The sequence below is a fragment of the Platichthys flesus genome, chromosome 6, assembly GCF_949316205.1.
Source record: "Platichthys flesus chromosome 6, fPlaFle2.1, whole genome shotgun sequence".
Taxonomy (NCBI): domain Eukaryota; kingdom Metazoa; phylum Chordata; class Actinopteri; order Pleuronectiformes; family Pleuronectidae; genus Platichthys; species Platichthys flesus.
Window position 1 is genome coordinate 6,154,998 of NC_084950.1, and position 6,000 is coordinate 6,160,997.

The following is a 6,000-nucleotide window of genomic DNA, read 5'->3' on the forward strand; positions in this document are numbered from 1 at the left end:
CAGTTCCTGAAAAAATTCATTACTAAAGACACATTTCTTCTCACTGGCTTACGATTCGAGGTGAAACCTTGATTTCATCTGCAATCATGCAACGTAACGATTCTCTTCAACATTGTTTTGAATGTATTTCTTTCATTTTCATAATTTAAGCCTGTGCTATCTTGGTCTGAGAAAGTTCAACACATGCAAATAGAAAAAACTCGTGTAAATTAAGAAAAAAAACTTCAGCAAATACAGAAAAGTTCCGCTAATAGCGAAAAACGACACCGGAACTTCACAAAATATTGAACTACAGCCAAGCTCATCACTTTTTTGGGGGTCGCCTGCAATCATGTCTGTTGTTGTTTACGCTATTTGTAGCACGTTTCGGTAACTAGTATGTGTTGTGACTTTTCGACTTTTCAAAAGCACACATGTCATCAATGAATGAAGTTATTTTCTTAATTTGCACATGGTTTCTTGATTAGTTCAACACTTTGGGCAACTGCGGTTGTTTGCATGTGCTTCATCAATATACTTTGACTTAACTCCACCTGATTTGCCTCAAACATTAAAAAAACAAAATCTGTTCCCGACATAGTAAGGAGTGTTAAATCAAGTTTCCATATTGGGTCTCACCTCTCAAATCCAGAAATGAGCAGGTAAATACTCCTAGGCAAAATCAAACTGTCAAGGTCACACCACTGGCCTTGAACAGGAAACAATACATCTATTACACAAGAAATAAAAGCTGCTGGGACGTTAGTGGATTCCAAACACAACACTGGGACTATATCTGTTATTCTACACGATATGTCTATCAAACGTGTGACAGGCACTCTGCAGAAGCCCTGCATGCACACAGGTATTTCACAGTGACCACAGGGATCGTCCACCTGGCAGCAGGTACATGTTGTACCTGTGTTGTAAACAAACACAGACGTCAGGTGGTTAGCACGCACGTCTGTAGTTATTATTCGCCATTGACTGTTCACTAAAAACACACGTTCACACAACACGAGTATTTTCAGTGTGATTGATCGAGGGGGGTGAGAATTCCCACCAATCCTTCCACATGCCCCAGACTGGGAGCTGCTGCACGATCGCAGACACACACACACGCACGCACACGCACGATCAACACACCGATCGCCGATGCAACCCCGCGCAGCGACGTGCCCCGCGTTACACGCACAATGATCCCGTGTGATTCGTGACAGGGTTCGCTTGGTTGAATCGTTATTAGCCACGTGAAGGCCGGCGGAGCGTGACATTCCCGAACCAAGGTGCAGTCCACGGGTCCACAGGAGAGCGCCAAGGAGAGCGCCAGGTGGTGGGGGGGGGGGGGCACGGTTCCTCACCTCGGACTCCGGTGGTGTGGGGATGTTTTATAATCCGCTCGCTCGTCCCCGGGCCGGTTCCATGGCGGTGGTTCGTCCCGGTAACGCTCCCGGTGCTCGGCGCCGTGCAGCGGGTCGAGTTCACTGGAGCCGCTGAGGAGCGGAGGAGGAGGAGAAGGCGCAACTTGAAAATGACAGAGAGGGATCGGTCCACCGCGGCGGAGGAGGGGGGAGCGAGCGAGTGTGTGGATAACAACACCACGCCCACACATTGTTAACTAATAAATCAAATAATCCATCTTGCTCAAGTGTTATTACAACAGTTTGTTAGCTGTATTACTCCGGTACAGATGTTATATTTAGGTAAGTTTCAACCTCCTTCTTCACGACCACCCCCCCGCCGCTGCTCGGAGTGTGCCTTCGTCTTTCAACTCACTTTAATCCGATTGGTCTTTCCCGCCGTGACGCAGCAGCGGTGCTGCCTTCATGTAGTGTCAGAAACTTCTCCAGTCACTTACACAACAATGGGGAAGCCGGGCGTGTGTTTACACATGAGTGGAATCATAGTGTCTTTTTAAATGTGTGTCACGCTGCAGATGAGTCACACTCATCTGGTGACTCACCTGGTGACTGACTGGGATACTGACTTGACTTTAAATTAGAAGCTTGAGGAGGTAAGTGTTAAATAACTGATGGCCCTGAAGGAGGCTTGATGACACTGCATATAGAAAAAGCTGATTTCAATAAAATGTTTATTTTCTAAGTAAATTTATAGTTCTCTATTTTATTTTATTTTATTTTATTTTCATATTTCATTTGTTTTACATTGTTCTATTACATTATTTACTTTAACTCGAAAAGTGCTATATAAATACATGTATTATTGTTATAATGATTGTTTTTATTAGCAGTAGTAAATACAAACAATCAAATCTTTGTTTGAGCGATATGTCAAATTAAGACTCAGGATTGAACGTCTTCATAGTCCCTGATGTGTTTTAAGTTCTATAATGATCAGTGATGTGTTTGGAGCCCTCCAGTTCTACGTGGCTTTTGCTCAAAAATAATTCTCCTGATTGGTTGTGTCTCTGAAAGTAACACATATCATTTCTCTGCCAAAACGAGTCTGTTGTGTCTGTCTGCTGTTTTCTTTTTCCTCGTATGGAATCGAGAAGAAAAAGCAATTTGCCACTTAAATTCCTGAACCCAGTTGTTTGTTTTCTATCAAAGCGTAGACGTGGATTGTGCCGAGGTTTGAGACCAGCTGAAACTTGCCTTTTGTGGAAAACCACGCAAAGATTACAATTTGGGAAAATTATACGTCTCGAACAATCGCTTTCAAATGGCAAGAAATCACATGGAAAACAGCAGAGTGAGTCTCTGAGGCTGCTTCCCACAGACAGAAATATGGATCAGTGATACGCTGCTTTGTTCCTTCTCCATCACATCACAGGCCGAGACATATCTTCATAACATGTAAACACATTGTAGCCTGTATGTCAACAACCCAGCAAATCCAGGCTGCTAATCCCAACAACCTATTAAAAAGCCGTAATGATTATTCTAAGTGTCTTGGATGATTCAAAAGAAAGGTCAACGACATGCAGGCCCTTTATAAAACCCACTCAGCTATCAAAGTCACTGGTGCCTAGGATGGGGCACTTCTACTAACTGGAATCACAGGCTCGCAAAAAACACTGCAATCTCAAGATGAATTCCATGCACTTTGATTATTAATAGGCTTTTATCTGTAGTTTTGGTGTGTAGAACATTATGCGGAGTCCTCACACCTCTGTGCCGGAAGAAGAAACCCTTCCTTGCAACTATCACCTATCTGCAAATCAGGATTTCCTTTTTCTTTCTCTGGAGCATCCAGCAATGCAGCCATCGTCCTGTCACCCCTCGACCGTGGAGGTGGCTGTTTTTTTTAGAGCATGCATAGGACACAAACTACTTACTGTATAAACCTTCACTAAGATGCTGTGTATAAACCTCAACTCAAATAGAGCCTATTAGCTTATATTTTATTGTTGATAGTGCAATGCATATGTTCTGCCTACATAATTGTATAGTATAACACACTGGGGAAATGCTGTTGTTACAGCAGCAGACAGGTCAGAATGAGTTAGACAAGATAATTAAAATATAAACACAAAAATAATAAATAAAACGTAAAAAAAATGAATATGTACATAATATACACCCTTCACTACAGGACAAATATTGGATGTATAGAAAAAAACTACTTCAAAACGTTGTTTGTACAGAAATAAAAGTATTTCAAGGAAAGAAAGGAAGAAACGGGACAGGGCCATTTAATGGGATTATAAGAGATAAAGGGGATATTTATTAGATTAAGCCATAAAAAAAAGCACACTATGAGGCCAGATGCAGATTATTATACAGCAGAAATACAGAAAAGTAAATTGAATTAAAAAAATCTGTGTTCTACCTCTAGATTTACCGAATACAAAGGCCATGTGATGCTTTATTTTATGGTGGGAAAGAAACTATTAAACTTCTCCCTTCCTGTAGCTTAAGCTAAAATCTGTGTTGCTGCATATTAGGGCATTACAGCTGTGTAATTGCAACTAAAGACAAGGATTTCTTAACGTCAGCAGTTAAAAAAAAAGTAGTGAACAACAAAACAAGGTTGTCTCTTTCCTATGCAACAGAAACATTGCATCATATCTCTCACATGGTGCTAGAACGAGGTCCAAACCTATGCTAATTGGAAACATCAACATTTTGCCTGACTTGATTTGCAGCCAGGAGAACACACTGCTTCCACCAGGACATTCCACCTATGAGGTCTCCGCTCGGGAACAAGCTGCCCTACTTGGATTTGCACGGATTTGCTAATTAAACAAACCACAAGGGGACAGAGGATGTGAACGCAGCCCTGGAGGAGCAGCAGGGAAGGAAAGTCAGGAGCAGAAAGACTCTCTGCTGGTCACAATGCATCAGAGGGAGTTAGTCCACATTATGAAACCAGCTCTGATTGTACTGGGCACCTTGGTTCCCACCACGCCCTCTGCTCGCCGCCGAGCTCTGTCATCAGCCATTCACTGAGGATCAATGGGAGCCAGAGGAAGCATGCACACAGCGGCTTGTCTGCGTAAGGTGAGGCTGCCGTGCACATTCTCAACCTAACAAAGGATTTGCACATGATGTCATGCCAGAAATCTGTTTTAGAGACATCTGCCACATCACATCATCAAATATAGATGACAGTGGGCCGGCGGCGGATCCCCATTCATTCTCCTGCGATGGAGCGAATAAAGTGGGACAACAAAGGTAAAGTACTCACTGTGCTGAGGGCAGACAGCTGACAGACACAAGGTGTATTCCTCCGGCTCGGATTTGTTCTCCTCTGTCTTCCTCCCTCCCTCTACCGCCCCCCCCCCCCCCCCCCTCCCTTCTTTCTCTCTCTGCCTCTCCTCCCGCCTTCTTTCCCCTCCTCTTTTTCTCAGCACGGCAAGATGCTGCCTGGACCAGTGCTCGTTGTCATGGTAACCAAGACTAGGGGGATCTGATCACGTGACCGGCTCTCCCCGAGCTCCCATTGGTCGGAAGTAAGGAGGGTGGGATGGATGGAGAAGCGGGGGAGGTGGGGCGGTGATGTCACACACACCACACCGGTTCACAAATGGGATCAGGCCGCCTGCAGGAACACACGCACACACAAAGACATACACAGACAGAAACACAGACACAATGGGTGTCTTTTGAACAGTGGAGCTGTTAGACGGTGAAGGCTGATTCCACTGGACTGACTTAGTGACACGCTGACTGACTTCTTCTGAGCTGAGGTGTCAGGCTTGCCTCTGGCCCTGACTCAGCTGCCCCCACCCCCCCATTGTTTACTCTCATTTGTGATGCTGCTGCCACTAAAAATATGGCCAGGATTTAGAAACAATACCAGGGTTACAAGACACTTGAGAGCCCCAGTATGCGGCAGCTTGACCTGCCTGGCCTCCCAAATCTCAGCCTCTCCTACAGGGGGCTGCGAGGGGCCTATTTATAGCTCCACCAAATCGTGACCGGAGCAGAGCTGCTGTTCACTCTCACACACCAGTGATATTCAGTGTAGATACAGGGTTTGACATTTAAACAGTGAAAACACAGAGCTTTCAGGAGCCAACAAATACAATACAGAGGCCGACAGCGTTTCCTGCTCCTGCTGATAATGAGTTAATGACATAAATGTAGTTGAGTTTACGTCAATCCTGCACATTTCATTCTGCCCAGCTTTAAAAGTGATAGAAATACAAATAACAGAGTACCATGGGCATGTACCGTACAACCCAATTGCCATAATTGCATAAGTATTAGTGTCATGCTGTCATATATTTTACATATTTTATCATATTTCGCAGACTCAAAAGCTGAGGGAGAAGTTGGCACGAGAGCGGCAGCTATGAAAGCAGCATTTGATGTTGCTGTTGAGTGACAGGGGGAGAAATGTTTTCCCAAGTTCTTCGAGGCAATAAAAGATTTCACAGAGAGAGAGATAGCGTGGGTGTTTCACAGCCATTTTGGGGGGAAAGTAGGTCTCTGTGAATTTCACGCTCATTCCCAACGATGAGCTGAGTAATCATGGTCCAGGCTTGTTGTGCAGACTGTTGTGCAACAGTCTGGGATCGCTCCAGTTCTGCCAGAGACTCACGGAAATGTTCTT

The 6,000-nt window shown here is 44.4% G+C and overlaps 1 protein-coding gene across 6 annotated transcripts in view; it reads right to left on the bottom strand.

Annotated features, from left to right (window-relative positions):
* The window catches only part of mical3a (microtubule associated monooxygenase, calponin and LIM domain containing 3a), a 56,066-nt gene extending 54,576 nt beyond the window's left edge, over positions 1-1,490 (bottom strand). For all 6 annotated transcript variants that reach the window (XM_062389390.1, XM_062389389.1, XM_062389387.1 and 3 more), the window contains exon 1: positions 1,341-1,490. The gene's annotated coding sequence lies outside the window, so the exon portion shown is untranslated. The remainder of the gene's footprint in view (positions 1-1,340) is intronic.
* Between the last annotated feature and the right edge of the window lie 4,510 nt (positions 1,491-6,000).